General features: G+C 32.6%; 1 pseudogene; it reads left to right on the plus strand.

Moving 5' to 3' along the window:
* Nucleotides 1-8734: 8734 nt before the first annotated feature.
* On the plus strand, nt 8735-17924 carry LOC114727616 (programmed cell death protein 2-like; annotated as a pseudogene).
* Nucleotides 17925-18449: the final 525 nt, after the last annotated feature.

The following is an 18449-nucleotide window of genomic DNA, read 5'->3' on the forward strand; positions in this document are numbered from 1 at the left end:
AGTAGGCAATCTGCTATGAAAAGTAATCTATAAGAAAACACTTATTTTCTCAAGTCCATGCCACTTCCAAATATGCTTAAAAACAGAATTTTAAGCATGAGAGTTGGTTTTCTCAATCATTTGGTAAGCACTCTTAACAGAGAAGTTCCCATGAGCAGAGTTTTTCCATGTCATAACATCATTCCCTGCACCGTCAAAGGGAGGGATTTGAGTAATCAATCTCTGCATCACTTCCTGATTAACCACAGTCTGCAAGCGATCATAATCCCAACTTCCAAACTTGGTCCAATCCACAGTCTCTGTCTTCTGCTTGAATAGAATGAGGTTCATGTTTTCTCAAGCCCACTTAATAAGAATTTTTGCCTGCTAAATCCAATCACTGCTGCCTGATCTTCGGTTGTCGTTAGGCCATGGCAGGTAGGTGGAGCTCCTATGGTTGCGCTCGACGGTGAAGGAATTTTTTCATTTTACTCGACGGCACTCAGATCATTTTACAGGGAAAATGGATACTTCTTGAAATTTACATATTTCGGTAGTAAATATGTCATTCTCCCTATGTTAAAAATGTTTGGTAGGGACTAGAAAGCAAAGGATTTTAGTAAACTCTTTCAAAACTTGAAGCAGAGTCTTAAAATTTTAATGAAGAAAAAAGTATAAGATAAAAAAGTAATAAAAGTTAATTAAAAGCTTTTTGTTTTTTTTAAACCAAACTCATTAAAAAAAATTTTCTGCTCCCTTTTCCTCGTACCAATCTGGCGACACTCAAAAGGAGATGGAGAGATTACGTTAAAACAATCCGTATTGACTAAACAAGAGATCACATTATAAATTTTAGAATAACATGAAAATCCCCTGAATCGCATCAAGAGACTGGTTGCACCGCCAAAGCATATATCATAAAGCGATTAAATGGTTGCACCGCCCAAGCATATATCATAAAGCGATTAAAATGGCCTCACCGGAATCTTATCTCAGGACGTTTTAGTAAGATCTTTGTTTTGTGATAATCCCAAACAACTTCGTTTTTGGTACCAAGTCAAAAACATACGTGAGAAACTGATTAAATTCTACGACTAAAATTAAGGGTACGTCTGGATGGTAGGATGGATGAATCAATTTTAAATTCTCATTCATATTTAATGGCATTCAAATTTTGGCGTCTATACAGTCAGTTATCCTGTTAGAAAACTTTCCAAAAGATTGTACTGCTGCACATTAACTTGACTGAGGCACAGCCTGAAGTGTAAAATATACTAACAAAGATTAACATGAGAAGTTAAAATTTACACCAGAGTAAATTGAAAAATTAATCCTATGCTGATACATACAGTGGACACTTGTAAAAAAATTAGCCAGCAATGACTCTTGAGAAATTAAAAGCATAGGTGGCTATCTGTGACTAACCTACATAGTGACTGGCTGGCTGGCTGTATTCTTAACCATCATGAAGGTGTATTAGCAAGCGGGGGAGAATATAATTGCAAATCAATGCTCATGCTTAACTCTTGCCTTCAATATCCCAGGGAGAGGCGGCTAGGTTGTAGTTCTGACCTGTTGGTTTGACACTGAAGGAGTGATCTGCGCCTGATACAAGCCTGACATGCTCGAACCTTCACCCCCGTCCGCAAGATTTTGCGTCATATTATCACTATGCGGTCTCTCACAAAATTTCATTGCCTTGAGGACATAGTTGTCATCATGCGGCTCAAACGGAGTGCTGTAGATGGAGAGGAGAAAGTATGCACAGATTAAGAAAAGTATTCGCGAACTTTGGAGGATTGCTAGCAGAAAGATAAACCCACCGATGCTTTCAAGAACAACATTGGGTATCCAAGAAGCTTTCTCACCTATTGAAATCAAAATGTACAAGCTGCATATCTTCTGATATTTCCACTTCAACAGTTGCATGTGAGCGAGTCTATAGTTTCAAGAAATTAGGAAAAACAAGTGTCAGAAAGACTACAAAGAAATAATTCCAGAGCCATGCACTATTATCATGTAAATTATCTAATTTTCTAATTTAAAGTTTCTTCCTTTTAAAATCTGGCTTGTAATATATAAATGAGGAGGGAAGAGAGAGAGTAGAGGGGATGGGGAGAGGAGATGAAGACATATGGAGAACAGAGAAACATAGACGGAGGGAGGAAGAAACACAACTCAATCCATTAATCTAAAAATCCTTGATTACAAACTAACCCAGCCCATTTTTATAGCATAATAGCCTTAACCTTAACTTCCTAACTAATTCATATTTTCCAATTTATTACATAACATTGACCTTTAATTAAATTACAACAAGATGCACTCTCCTAAGCTTGAAAACTATGATTCCTACCATGATCCACAACATAGAATTGTGAAAATATAATCCCAAACAGATGGTCTTGGAGTTTAGTGAACTAAAAGTGCTAGCTGATATAGTTCCAGCAAATAAGATATTTTACAGTGAATATGACGAGAGTAGACCCACAAAAAACCATGTCAGACAATAAGACTGTTCAAACCAAGAAAAAACTGAGCAACAATTTCATACGAACAGGTTCACCAAAAAATCAGAAGATAAGGAGAAGATTGTATTACCTGTACAAGAATAAAAGGTAAGGACACACCTCCACTGGGAGCATTTCCTGAGCCATATAATTGCTCATTTCGTTGTGTGAGATTCTGATGACCTATGTACTTTATGTAATAAGACAAGGAGTCAGAAAATAGACACTAATCAAATACAATAGAAGCTATTTGTCAATTGTCAGCTACTTATGACCAACAATGCATTCCGACAGGAAAACCTACAAAAGTTTGTTGAACTGGGAAATTGGAATTTGATTCCCAAAATCAAATCCATTAGTGAGTACTGGCTTAGTTGCTCCTCCAGCTCATGCAGGCAGGCGGCTTTCTTTTCAATCTGATTCCTAAGCTGAAGGCTCTCCGTCTGGATATATCACACTAGAGGTGTCATAATCCTTCTACTATTTTTGTATTTTCTCAGAACATTACAGGGAAAGCATAAACCATTTGACTCATAAAAGATCATGTGAAATGTACGCAAAAAACAAAAAAAAGTGATTAGCGATGAAATTAGTGATGAAAGATTTGTGACGAAACTTTCATCGCAAAAATTTCCGATGGAAATTAGCGATAGAAAAATTTTGTTGCAAATTCCCCCGCTAAGTACACCTACCGATGGATTTTGTGACGGAAATTTTTCGTCGCTAAACTCCATCACTAGTCCATTACTAACTTTTATCGCTAATTCCGTCACTAATGAATCAAGACAGCCTATTTCCATTTTTTGACAAAATTTTTTCCATCGCAAATTTCTGTTCGTAATCCATCGCTAATTTCATCGCTAATATCAAATTCATAAAATTTTGTATTTTGGTTTGAATATTTTATAATTTTATATAAAATGTAATATATAATTATTTATAAGTATACTTTAATAACTTATATATAATATGTAATAGTATAATTATTTATACGTATCTTTTATTAAGAAATAAATTAAAGGAAAATTGATGTCCTTATTAGACATTTTTTTGAAATAAGATTTTTTTTTTGAACTTGTGAACTAAAATTAAAAATATGAATATAATTAATGATATGATTTTATTTTGAGAGAATAACAGAAAAAGAAGCTGAAAATTATATTTTGGTAACACAACTTTATTTGGTATTGACAAATCTGAATTTGCAAATAACAACAAATTTTTGTTGACATTTCTTATTTGGCATTCATAAAATTCTAGCTTCTTTTTTTGTCATTGTCCCTTTTATCGTTTTGCTCCAATAAGATTAAATTTTTTTTTGGGTCAGATTTCTCCTCTTTCCCTCAGCATTAGTGTCCGATAATTAAGTTTCCTTAGATATAATGAGATGTGTGGAAGACATAAAGACATGTTGAAGTTTTACCTAATCCATAACTTATTTAACAACATATTGAATTATTATTTATTAACTTTTTTCCTTGAATGAATAATGGTGCCATAAACGCTAGAGCTGAGCAGCAAACCTAATAACGTGGTCGATCTAGTTCAATTTGTATATACTTGATCATTCCCCAAAGAAAAGGAAGTACAAAAAAAACTTAACAAGATCTGGTTAGACTCAAAACTTAGTATGTTGGGTTAACTTGATTATTTGACTGGAGTACTCAAACTGATGACCCATCTTATTAAATATAATTTATGATACACACACATATACATATATATATATATAAATATATATCACAATTCTCATTTGTGACCTGGAAAAATAGTAAATGCTGATTTGATAACAAAATTGTGTGTGTGTGTAGGATAAATAAGGGATCGTAAATAAAAAGAGAATCAATATTTTGTATTTCTAAAACAACAATTAAAAATATTTTGAATTTCTTTTTAGTTATCCTGAATTCGATAAATGATAAATTAGGGATCATTAGAGATCACAAAGTATATCTAAGACTATAATTAGAAAAATGTTATTAAATCTTAAAATATTTGATTCAAAGTGGTATAAAAAGCTTGATAACTTTAATAATAAAATTTTTTTAGCCCAGTAGCATATAACTTAATGCTGTCCCTGTCATAATAATCCAGGAGAATAAAGTTAATTTGTGAGCGTGAATCTTTGTTCAAATATTTATATTAACTGCCGTTCAAATACTTAAATCCTGCCCCTATCATAATAAGTGTTTGATTCAAAGATTTCAAATATACTTATATTAAAAAGTGTGAAGGTGGAGACTTTTGAAAAAGCATTATTTTTTAATTATAAAGTGACATTTTAGTCTTTTAATAACATTAAAAATAATTCTTAATGAGGCTTCATAATCTCATTAGGATTTGTTAAGAGCGTAGGTCTTGATTTAAATTTTAGTATTTTAATTAGATTTAATTGGGTTTTTCTTGTTATTTTATTGTTTTTAATTTTTTTTTTGTTATTCTTGATATATCATATTTATATCGCTGTATACGTATCATGTCATTTTAACACTATTGGATATCTTATTCTATTATTAATATTTTTATATTATTATTACTATTTAGATATTTAGGTATTAGGGTGTGTATTTTTTTCCCGGGAAAAAGACAGAAAAATGCCACTTAAACTTCATAACCCCAAATGGTCTGTTGAATTTGAGAAATCCCAATTTGGTTTCAAGAGACCAAATTGGGATTATCATGTTAGAAGAAAAGACCAAATTGCCCTTCATCTTAAATATTATTTTAAAAATATGACAGCCCCCATTGGCTGGCTAGTCGCCGGAGTTCCGGCGACGGCAGTCACCGGAGCTCTGTTGGTCGGAAATTTTTTTTTTTGAAAAATTTTACAATTTCAGTATAACGGTTAACAATTTTTGTAATACTATTAACAATTTCAGTATAGCAGTTAACAATAAGCTTTTTGAGAAATTCAACAGACTCCGGTAACCGGAAACAATTTTTTTGAAAATTTTTACAACTTCAATATAACTATTAACAACTTTTGTAACACTATTAACAACTCTAGTATATCAATTAACAAGAGATTGTTCAGAAAATTCAATAATTGGTCGCCGGAGCTCCGGCGGAGGAAAACAAATTTTTTAAATTTTTTTACAACTTCAGTATAATAGTTAACAACTTTTATAACCCTATTAACAACTTCAGTATAACGGTTAACAACAGGTTTTTGAGTTCGTTAACGGCATTACTAAAGTTATAAAAATGCCACTTTTTGAATTTTTTTAAAAACCTGTTGTTAACTGCTATATCGAAGTTGTTAATAGGGTTACAAAAGTTGTTAACCGTTGTACTGAAGTTGTAAAATTTTTTTAAAAAAATGTAATTGTTAAAGTTATAAAAATGCCATTCTTTTGAATTTTTAAGAAAACCTATTGTTAAATGCTATACCGAAACCATTAATAGAGTTACGGAACTTGTTAAAGACATTACTAAAGTTGTAAAAATACTACCTTTTGAATTTTTCAGAAAACTTGTTACTAACTGCTATACTAAAGTTGTTAATAACATTACAAAAGTTGTTAACGGTTATACAGAAGTTGTAAATATTTTTTTTTAAAAAAAAAGTAGTTGCTAAAGGGGTAAAAATGCCTTTTTCTTTTGAATTTTTAAGAAAACATGTTGTTAAATATTATACCAAAGTTATTAATAGAGTTACAGAACTTGTTAACAGCATTATTGAAATTTTAAAATTGCTACTTTTTGAATTTCTTAAAAAGCCTGTTGTTAGTAACATTACAAAAATTGTTAACCGTTATACTGACGTTGTAAAATTTTTCAAATTTTTTTCGGCCATCGGAGCTCCGACAATCAATTGTTGAATTTCTCAAAAAACCTGTTGTTAACTGCTATATTGAAGTTGTTAATAACATCACAAAAGTCATTAACTGTTATACTGAAGTTGTAAAAATTTTCAACTTCAGTATAACGTTAACAATTACATTTTTTTTGAAAATTTTGACAACTTCGATATAAAAGTTAACAACAGGTTTTTCGGAAAATTCAAAAAGTGACATTTTTATAACTTCAGTAATGCCATTAACAAACTCAAAAACCTGTTGTTAACTACTATACTGAAATTGTTAATAGGGCTACAAAAGTTGTTAACTGTTATACTGAAGTTGTAAAACTTTTCAAAAAAATTGTTTTTCTCCCCCTGAGCTCCGACAACTAATTATTAAATTTTTCGAAAAATCTGTTGTTAACTGATATACTGAAGTTGTTAATAGCATTACAAAAGTTGTTAACGGTTATATTGAAGTTGAAAAAAATTTCAAAAAAATTGTTTTCGGTCGCCAGAGTTTATTGAATTTTTCAAAAAACCTATTGTTAACTGTTATATTGAAGGTTTTAATAGCATTACAAAAGTTGTTAACTGTTATACTGAAATTGTAAAAATTTTCAAAAACAATTTTTTCCGACCGACGGAGCTCAAGCGACCGGTTGGCTAGTGGGGGCTGTGATATTTTAAAAATAATATTTAAAATGAAAGGCAATTTGGTCTTTTCTTTTAACATGATAATCCTAATTTGATCTTTTGAGATTTCTCAAATTCAGCAGACTATTTGGGAATTAAAAAGTTTAAGTTGTATTTTTTTGTCTTTTTCCTTTTTTTTCCCCTAATGACGTGCTTAGCTGGGAAAAATTGCTGGTTAAAAAAAAAAGAAAAAAAGAGGGAAAGTTGGGAGGGAAATAAATTTCGTTTGATTTTTTTTAATATTTTATGTTTTAATATTTTCTTTCATTGGAGCCGCTTCGTTGTGAATGTCTCCAGCTCTAAGACCTGGCTCTTGCTCTGTCTCTCCCTAGTATCGCCGTCTCCGTCTTGCAAGTTTACTGCTCTCGGCGCAGCAAGTCAGCAATTGGCCAAATCTTAGCCTTTGTCTTGGAAAGTTTCTCTCAGTCCGTGTGTCTCCATCTGGCGAAGTCTCTCGTTTTGCTTCTCAGTACTCGCGACCTCCCTCAGACCCTTACTCTGCCTCTGTTCTCGCTAAATCGCTATCATCTATCAGTTATATATGTGTGATCATTTCTCTCTGTGATTCCTGCATTTAGAGTAAGATTTGGTTTGATGAGCTTGTTTTGATTATATTGTTCTGCTTATTTTTGATGAAGTACTTCGTTTAGCTATGGCTTAAGATAATTATTCCTGTGTGCTTGGATTTGTTTCATGGGAAAATATACTTCTTATTAGATTGTTCTTTTCAGTTTGTTTTGCTTGTTGTTGATGATATTCTGTATAACACATTGGAAACTACTTCATTGGTTACTCCATTTTAAGTGGATGGTTTAATTTAAGCTTGTTGGTTACATGGTTGTTTTTTATTGTTTCATGGGAATCATGTTATTTGTTTGAGTTGTCTTGGTGAAGTTTTTTTGTCTAGTTTTAATTTGCTGACCTGATTGTGTTTTATGTATAATGTTTTGTTTGTACAAATGAGTATTCGAGAATTTGATGCATAATGTTTTGTTCTTACAAATAACTATTCAAGAATGGTTTACTGCAATGTTTTAAAAGCCGGACCTGATATTAGGCCGGTGCTTGGTTTTTTTTTTTTAAAAAAAATCCCTTGTGGGCAATTTATCTCCCTTTTTTTTTTTCCTTGGTACAACCTATCATTGGAGGAACTATTTGTTAATTAATTTTCTGAACCAAATTTTTTTTAAACTTAGTTATTATTAAATCCATCTTTTTATCATTCTGAAAGAAAGCTTTGCCACCCTAATTGAGTGCTCCCCTGCCACTCTCCAGTTCCAACATTCACCGTCTCACTGCCCAGCCTTTCTCTCATCTCTCACAGGGCTCACACCCTTACACTCTCTTGTACTCCAGGTTTTGTGCAGCTTTTTTATTTTTTTATTTGTCTGTCCATTATCTTCTATCCCCGTCGCTGACCTCGCCTCTGTTTCTTCATATCATGTGATGATTATCTAGTGCCCTTATATTCTGTGATTAAGTCAGAGAAAGAAGTATGCTTTCCAGCAGGGAGTGACTGAATTGAATTTAAACCAACCTCCCTCATTGCTGTTGTGTCGATTTTGCTGGTATTATGATATATTTGCTGCTCAGTTGTGTGTGTGTGTGTGTGTTCCCCCCCCCCCCTCTAGTTGCTGGATCAGTTCTGCATAGATATGTTTTTGTTGTGGTTCAAACCATTTAGTTTGAGGTTTCTACATGCTGTTGCGCAGCATCAAGTAACCGGAATACGCCGCACACTAGGCAATTATTGCTGTTTGGGACGAATATGGATTTCAATGCCACTGGAGATCCTACAGGCAAGCTCAAGGGTGTCCAAATCTCATCCCTTGATGATGATGATGATGAAGAAGTCCTTGTTGACAACGAGCATGAAGATTATGACTCTAATGATGAGGAGGAGGAGGAGGACCCTATTACTTTAGGTTTTGTTGAGAAACCTAAAAATATATGGTCTCTTCAACAGCAATATTTTCCCAGCAAAGCTGGAGGTGCCCCGGTATTTACATAATTTAATCAAATTCTCTTATGCGTCTGTATGTGTATTGTGGGAATAAGTATAAGAAGAAGCTATTCAAGCCTCGCATATTTTGAAAAACAAATAAAAGTTTTTGCTGGTGAAACACTAATTCGTGATTTGACGGTTTTATCTGTTTATAAATAGGCCTGGCTTGACCCAGTGAATATACCACCAGGAAGGTCATGTATGTGTGACATATGTGGAGAGCCTTTACAATTTCTTCTTCAGGTAGGATTCCTTTCAAAATTGTAGTTTTATGAAGCTCATGTCTTTCTCATAAGTTTATGCCTTTCTTGAGCAATTTTCCTCAGTATTGTTTATTTGGTCGCCCATATTTATTACCAATTGTGATGACATGTATCCTGACTCTTGGAATTATCTGTAAATTATTCTTACATCTTCCTCAGTATGTGTCTATTTGTCTGAGTTTTGCTAGTGGATGATAGTTTTCTTTAATCTTTGAACTACAAGGTTTATGCGCCAACTGAAAAGGAAAGTACATTTCACCGGGTGTTATTTATTTTTATGTGCCCTTCAATGAAATGTCTTCTTCGGGATCAGCATGAGCAATGGAAACGCCATCCAGATAAGCCATTGCCATCTAGAAGGTACTGCTAACTATTCTTAATCTCTTTTCTTTTTTACTTCTTTGATCAATTTTTGTTATATAAGGGATAAATTCTCCTTTTCACTTCGTTTTCCTGTTGATTAGTTCTAATTATGCTATGCACTCTGAACTGTGAAGGTTTTCCGTTGCTAGTTACGTCGTGATAATCCATTTTACTCTAGTGAACGTCCGAAATATGATGGGAGTGACAAACCTGTTGACAGTGGAGGTCAGTTTTACCCAGCTTCTTTTTTTTCCCCCTCTCTTCCTCTTAAGGGAAAAATCTATTTCTTTTTGCTGGAGTACCCTCAAAACATTCTTACAAAAATTTTATTTTGAGAATTCACGGGAGTTTTAACTTCTTTTTTCTACACACATGGAAGCAAAATTGGCTACCTTTTAAAGCAGGAGAAAGTGATTTTTTGCATTTATGAATGTTTTGGAGGGATTGAGAATAAATTCATAACTATGAAGAGTTACCGTGTTATATGTGGAATTGATAATTTGTTATGGCAAGGTGATTGAATGCTCCTTTGGGGCTATACTTGTTGTGTTTCTTAGTTTATGTTGACCTATAAACGGTATTTTCCCTAACTGCATGCTGATGGGACAAGTCATTGAAAGAATCCAGCGGGAATTTAAAGGACTTGATGATTCACATGCTAATTGCCATCTTTCTTTCTGCTTAATGTTACATTTCAACCTCAATGAAGTCAAAATTATTAGCCTGAATGAGTTGCTCATTACTTTGCTGTCTTTGGTGCTGCAACTTCTGCCTGCATTTTTCTAAACTAAATATGTAATGACAATCTGTGTTAGCAACATTCATCTATATATTTATGATTGGATTAACTCCTACTAATGCCTCTAGAAGTGATTGGAATAAATGAATGCAAAATATGTTGAGCAGCTTCTTTTTGCTTTAAAACTTAATGTTTTGATTATTTTTCGCACTTTGAACTTTTAGCTGCTCTATGCGATTGGTGTCTTACATGGAAAGGAGATAAACTCTGTAGTAGTTGTAGACAAGTGCGGTATTGCTCTGAGAAGCACCAGGTAATTATGCTGCTTAAATTTCTTTAGTTCTCTGTTTATAAATTTGATTACTAAAAAACTCATTTTCTCATTCAGCTTTCAGGTCAGCCATTGGCGCTCAGGTCATAAAATTGCTTGCCCGCAGATGAAAATTTCTTCTCAAACAGCTGCATCTGGACAAGACAATTGCAGAACCATTTCAGTGGGGTCTAAGAAAGGTTGGTGGTCTAAAGCTTGTGAGGCTATTACTGGGCATAAAAGATTGTTAAGAATGAAAACTCTGTTGACATCTTTGAAAACTCATGGTATGAAGAAACTAATTATAAAGATGGTCACCATAAGGTATGAAATTGATATAAACTATTCAAAGAAAACCAAGTTGTACAATGTTCGTCGAAAAAAGAAAAAAACTTGTACGAGCATTCATTATAGAGGCCTCTTGTCAAAAGGCATTTTTGTGATATTTTTGCATTGTTGCAAGTTCAACTCAGAGTCGTTCTTTACAATGCAGATGCTAGCAATACTCTGTAGCCCGAATTTGAGATCATTATTGAAGACGAAAGTGATAACAATAACCCTGACATTTCTGAGAACAATGCTTTAACTACTTCTTTGATATCAAAGAACAGAATTGATGACACAATGAATTCCATATTGGAGAACTTTCAGGTATTGCCTCAAATTCATATTTTCCAATTTATTACATAACATTGACCTTTAATTAAATTATAACAAGCTGCACTCTCCTAAGCTCGAAGAATATGATTCCCACCATGATCCACAACATAGAATTGTGAAAATATAATCCCAAACAGATGGTCTGAGAGTTCAGTGAATTAAAAGCGCTGGCTGATATAGTTCTAGCAAATAAAATATTTTATAGTGAATATGACGAGAGTAGACCCACAAAAAACATGTCAGACAATAAGACTGGTCAAACCAAGAAAAAACCGAGCAACAATTTCATATGAACAGGTTCACCAAAAAATCAGAAGATAATGAGAAGATAGTTTTACCTCTACAAGAATAAAAGGTAAGGACACCTCCACTGGGAGCATTTCCTGAGCCATATAATTGCTCATTTCGTTGTATGAGATTCTGAAGACCTGTGTACTTGATGTAATAAGACAAGGAGTTAGAAAATAGACACTAATCAAATACAATAGAAGCCATTTGTCAATTGTCAGTTGCTTATAACCAACAATGCATTCCGACAGAAAAAGCTACAGAAGTTTCTTGAACTGGGAAATTGGAATTTGATTCTCAAAATCGAATCCATTACCGAGTATTGGCTTACTTGCTCCTCCAGCTCCTGCAAGTGGGCAGCTTTCTTTTCAATTCGATTCCTAAGCTGAAGGCGCTCCGTCTGGATATATCACACTAGAGGTGTCATAATCCTTCTACTATTTTTGTATTTTCTCATAACATTACAGGGAAAGCATGAACCATTTGACCCACAAAGGATCATGTGCAATGTACTCAAAAAAAAAAAAAAAGGTTGATTAGCGACAAAATTAGCAATGACAGATTTGCAACGAAACTTTTGTCACAAAGATTTCTAACAGAAATTAGCGATAGAAAAAGTTCGTCACAAATTCCACCACTAAGTACACTTACTGATGGATTTTATGACGGAAATCAACCGTCGCTAAACTCCATCACCAGTCTACCACTAAATTCCATTGCTAATTGCGTCATTAATGAATCAGGACAGCCTATTCCGATTTTGTGACAAAATTTCTGACGGAATTTTTTTCCATCACAAATCTCCGTCATTAATCCATTGCCAATTTCATCGCTGATATCAAATTCATAAAATTTTTTATTTTGGTTTGAATATTTTAAAATTTTATATAAAATGTAATATATAATTATTTATAAGTATATTTTAATAACTTATTTATATAATATATAATAGTATAATTCTTTATACGTATCTTTTACTAAGAAATAAATTAAAGGAAAATTGATGTCCTTATTAGACTTTTTTTTTAAAATTAGATTTTTTTTGAACTTGTGAACTAAAATTAAAAATATGAATATAATTAATCATACGATTTTATTTTGGGAGAATGATAGAAAAAGAAGTTGAAAATTACAAATCCCAAATCAGGTTTGGTAACACAACTTTATTTGGTATAGACAAGTCTGAATTTACAAATAACAACAAAATTTTGTTGACTTTGCTTATTTGTCATTTACAAAATTCTAGCATCTTTTTATGTCATTGTCCCTTTTATTTTCTTGTTCTAATATGATTAATTTTTTTCGGCGTCAGATTTCTCCTCTTTCCCTCAGCAAAGAAGAGAAAATTGGAGAGAAATTATTATCACCTCTCATGTTTGGATGAACAAAAGAAAACAGAAATGAAAGAAAATGAGTAAATATGTAATGACTAAAATACCCTTTCTGTTATATCAAAATATATCTTGATTAAAATCAAATTAAATATCATAATGAAAAACCATATTTACATTAACATAATCATATAATTTAAAATCAAATTATTCGATAAAGATATATTATCATGTTATTATATTTTAATATCAAATAATTTTGTAAAAAAAGAAAAAAAAACATTTTGTATAATGTAATGCTAAAAAAACTAAAAGGGAAAATGACAATAAAATACCACTTGAATTCCAAAAAGACAGATAAGGGACCTGAATAAGTAAAATGACAAATAGGGCACTGGGTACCAATCTGGAATTCATATTTTCAGCCAAAAGACCCAAATGCCCTGATGAAATGCGGGAAGACCGAAAGCTGAAAGTGAGAGAAAGGAGAGAGGAAGACCGACGCTGATGAAATGCAGGAAGAAGGAAAGAAGAATGTTGGAAATGCTATTATCTTACTCCTTCGCATCACCATTCTGTAGAGATTGTTGATTTTGGTTGTGGGAAAGAGGATTTGTAGTGAGAGAGGGAGTGAACCGAAGCGGAAAGATGAAGCGGAAATCAGAAAACTGGCAAGCAATTACGTAACGTAACTGCTGTCATATGCCTGCTGGTTTTTGGTAAATCCCATTACGTGAATGGTACATTTCACTATACATGTAGTTAATTATGAATTTTACAAAATACATATTGTGATTTACAACTTTTGTAGTGAAAGTGACTACTTTGTTAATGGGTTTTACAACCTGTTTTCAGGAGATAAACAACTTGTTTGTAAAAACTAATAAAAGTGACAACTTTTGTAGTCACGTTGAATTAACTGGTTGCAAAAACCATTTAAGAAGTTGTCATTTTCACTATAAAAGTTGTAAATATCACTGTGTGTTTTGTAAAATTCAGCGTCAAATTTTATTGATTTTTAGAAACAAGTTGCTCATCCCCTGAAAAGAGGTTGCAAAACTCATTTAAGAAGTGGTAATTTTCACTACAAAAGTTGTAAATATCACTCTATGTTTTGTAAAATTCAGCATGAAATTTTATTGGTTTTTAGAAACAAGTTGTCAATCCCTTGAAAAGAGGTTGCAAAACTCATTTAAGAAGTGGTCATTTTCACTATAAAAGTTGTAAATATCACTCTATGTTTTGTAAAATTCAGCATGAAATTTTATTGGTTTTTAGAAACAAGTTGTCAATCCCTTGAAAAGAGGTTGCAAAACTCATTTAAGAAGTGGTAATTTTCACTACAAAAGTTGTAAATATCACTGTGTGTTTTGTAAAATTCAGTATGGAATTTTATTGGTTTTTAGAAACAAGTTGCCAATCCCTTGAAAAGAGGTTGCAAAACTCATTTAAGAAGTGGTAATTTTCACTACAAAAGTTGTAAATATCACTCTATGTTTTGTAAAATTCAGCATGGAATTTTATTGGTTTTTAGAAACAAGTTGTCAATCCCTTGAAAAGAGGTTGCAAAACTCATTTAAGAAGTGGTCATTTTCACTATAAAAGTTGTAAATATCACTGTGTGTTTTGTAAAATTCAGCGTCAAATTTTATTAGTTTTTACAAACAAGTTGTTTATCTCCTGAAAACAGGTTGCAAAACCCATTAACAAAGTAGTCACTTTCACTACAAAAGTTATAAATCACAATATGTATTTTGTAAAATTCATAATTAACTACATGTATAGTGAAATTTACCATTCACGTAATGGGATTTACCAAAAACCAGCAGGCATATGACAGCAGTTACGTTACGTAATTGCTTGCCATTGTTTTCTGATTTCCGCTTCGTCTTTCCTACAGGTTCACTCCCTCTATCACTACAAATCCTCTTTCCCACAACCAAAACCCACCAAATTAACAATCTCTACAGAATGGTGATGCGAAGGATTTAGTTTCATCAATTGGAGGGGGTTCGGTTTCGTGGAGTGGAGGGATTGGTTTCATCGAGTAGAGGGATTCGGTTTTACTGAGGGGAGGGATTAGTTTCACCGAGTAGATGGATTGGTTTCGCCAAGTGGGGGCAGTTTCTCTTTCGTCGAGTGGGGGGAATTGCTTTCGCTGGGAGGAGGCGAACACAATAAGGGCAATTCAGTCTTTAGGCCAAAAATCAAAATTCCAGATTGGTACCTGATGCCTTCTTTGTCATTTTGCTTATTCAGGTCCCTTATCTGTCTTTTTGGAATTCAAGTGGTATTTTAGTGTCATTTTCCCAAACTAAAACAACAACTCCACTTGTTTTTCCTTCCAATTCATTTTAGAAGAATTTTTGCAATTTTAGTTATTTTATTTTTCAATCAAGCAAACATAGAAGAAAGACTTGATAATAATAAATAAAGTGAAAAAATGAAAAAAATAAATAGGTATTATTTTGTTGAAAAAATATATGTAAGGATAGAGAGAAAAAATATGTTTTCTTTTCATTTTCTCTCCATATGTGGAAAGAAAAGTTGGGAGAAAAATGGGTTGTAGAACCCACCTTATTTTCTACCCAACTTTTCTTTCCTCCCATTTTTCTTCTCTCGTCCATACAGAAAAAAAAACTACTTCTCCTCCTATTTTCCTTTCTAGTTTTCCTTCATCCCTTATTTTCTTTCCATCCAAACATAGCATTAATGTCTAATAATTAAGTTTCCTTAGATATAATGAGATGTGTGGAAGATATAAAGACATGTTGAAGTTTTACCTAATCCATAACTTATTTAACAACATATTGAATTATTATTTATTAACTCTTTTTCTTGAATGAATAACGGTGCCATAAATGCTAGAGTTGAGCAGCAAACCTAATAACGTGGTCAATCTAGTTCAATTTGTATAATACTCCTCCGGTCTTTAATATAAGACCCAATTCTTGAGTTGGTTTTAGTCCTAAATATAAGACCCATTTCTCATATTTATCAATTTTTTCTAAATTACCCCTATGAATACTCCCTCAACCATAATCAAGTAGAAGAGGGAGAGGGGGTATTAAGAAAAATGATTATAGTATTTTAGGAAAAATGTGTCACTTTTCTTATAATTAACTAACTTACCTAACTTCCTTAATCTAATCAAATTAGTTAAATGGGTCTTATATTAAGGACCGGAGGAGTATAATTTATCACACACACATGACCTGGAATTAATAATAGTAAATGCTGATTTGATAACAAAATTATATATATGTATATCTACGATAAATAAGGGATGGTAAATAAAAAGAGAATCAATATTTTGAATTTCTAAAACAACAATTAAAAATATTTTGAATTTCTTTTTAGTTATCCTGAATTCGATAAATGATAATTACAGAAATAATTAGGGATCATTAGAGATCAGAAAGTATATCTAAGACGTGTCTGGGAGCAATGCTTTAACTAATTCTTTGATATCAAAGAACAGAATTGATGACGCAATGAATTCCATATTGGAGAACTTTCAGGTATTGCCTCAAATTCACCTGTCATTGATAGTATAGTTTATATGCAGCTATGTTGTTTGCTAGGTCCCCCCCCCCTTTTTTTGGGACTGTAAACAGGGTGATGGTGACAAAAAGAATTGGGTCTGCTTCCAGTAGTTCAGCCCCTGAACAAGTATTGAGGTGATTATTGCTTGACTGGTTGAAATTCTGTTGGATAATTGTGCTTCCACCACCGCAGAAATGTCTGGCAAACAGGTTATACTGTGTCTTGGTGTGACCGACAGGCCTGAAAAAGAGATATTTTTTTTTTTTTTTTACCTGACTGGTCCATCCTAGCATGTATGATACTTATATTGTGAACAGAGTGATGGTTGTGACTATGCTGCAATGCATTATCTGAATATTATTCACATGAATGTTCGGGTCACAGTGTTAGAAACTTGGATTACCCGATTTAAAATGTCTCCACTTGTCAATACCATATGTAGTGGCAATAAAAGGTGTGATGACAAACATGGATGTGTTTTACCCATCTTAGAAAAATTTGGCGAGTCTTGCCCCTTTTCATTGTAATACCCTTTTCTATTGCATTTTTAATAGCTTATTTATTCTGGCGACAACAGGTATTATCGAAATACTAATGCAAGACCCATATGGCCTGTTTCAAGCGGTTGACCGTCTAAAGCTGATATCCCTAAATGCAATTACTGTGGTGGTTCAATGTGTTGAGTGTTTCAGGTGAGATTTTTGGGGATTCATTGATAGAAACTCAATGAACATTGACCATAGGTCCTTATTTGACCAACTTAAATAGATCAAGAGAGTTAAATAAATTAGTTCATTATAACAAATGTGATTTAATCTTCCTTAAAATATCCTCGAGTTATATTATACTACCTCTGGTCCTAATTATAAGACCCAGTTGACTTATTTGAGGAGATTAAGGAAGTAAGTTAAGTTAGTTATTTGTAATAAATAAGTGTTGTCATTCCTAAAATATCCTTGCTAATTAAGTATATTAGCTAGAACTATCATTATTAGAAGGATTATCTTGGAAAAAAATACATAAATATAGGAGACAAAATGGATTGGGGTCTTATAATTAGGACCAAATAAAAAGTCAAACGGGGTCTTATAATAAGGACCGGAGGTAGTATTTTATGTCAAGTAAATTAGTTTGGAGAAAAATGATAAATATGAAAAAACAAAATAGGTTAAGGTTTTATATGTAGGACCAAAACTAACTCTCAATTTAGCTCCTATGTTGATGACTGGAAGAGTACTATTTGTTATTCTTGTTCCGGTAGTTACTGATTTATAAATGTCGTTGGTGCCAGATTCTGCCTCCGCTGCTCTATTACTTAGGTGTCGACAATGAAGTGGACTCTATGGATTGGGCATCAGTTGTGGTGTACACATGTGAAGCATCTTGTGACTCAGGTGTGGCTTACGAAGAAGAATATGCTTGGGTTCACCTTTACCAACCTTCCACCACCTGACCTCGCTGTTGAAATATCTATTTTTCCATTTTTTTTAATAGAGGAAGTATGAGATAGAATTGTAGTAACGTTGCATGAAAAGAAAATTTTGTATGATAATGGGATATTGATTTTGTTATTGGGAATATTCAATTTTGGTTCATATTTATTCTGATGATCACTGCTCATGATAACATTGGTTTGAAGTTCTCTACAGCATATGTTTAATATTTTGAATCCTATTTGGATTACTGTAAAGGTGGGGTAATCATGTGACGATACTTAAAATAAAAGCTTTTGATTAGATGTGCTCAAGTAGAAAGGGAATTTAAAATTTAAAAAAAAACATAATTTTTGTTAGCTAGTCTTGTAATTAGAATATAGTTGGGTAAAATATATTATTTTCAATTCTTAATATAAGATTCAGTATGTTAAGATAGTTAATAAATTACAAATATATATTTATTTATCATTTTTTCTGTTTATCATTTTTATAAATTTATATATAATCTAATAATACATATAAGTATACTAAAAAGATCATAT

The sequence above is a fragment of the Neltuma alba genome, unplaced genomic scaffold (assembly GCF_004799145.2).
Source record: "Neltuma alba isolate B1F8T4 unplaced genomic scaffold, ASM479914v2 tig00012499_pilon, whole genome shotgun sequence".
Taxonomy (NCBI): Eukaryota; Viridiplantae; Streptophyta; class Magnoliopsida; order Fabales; family Fabaceae; genus Neltuma; species Neltuma alba.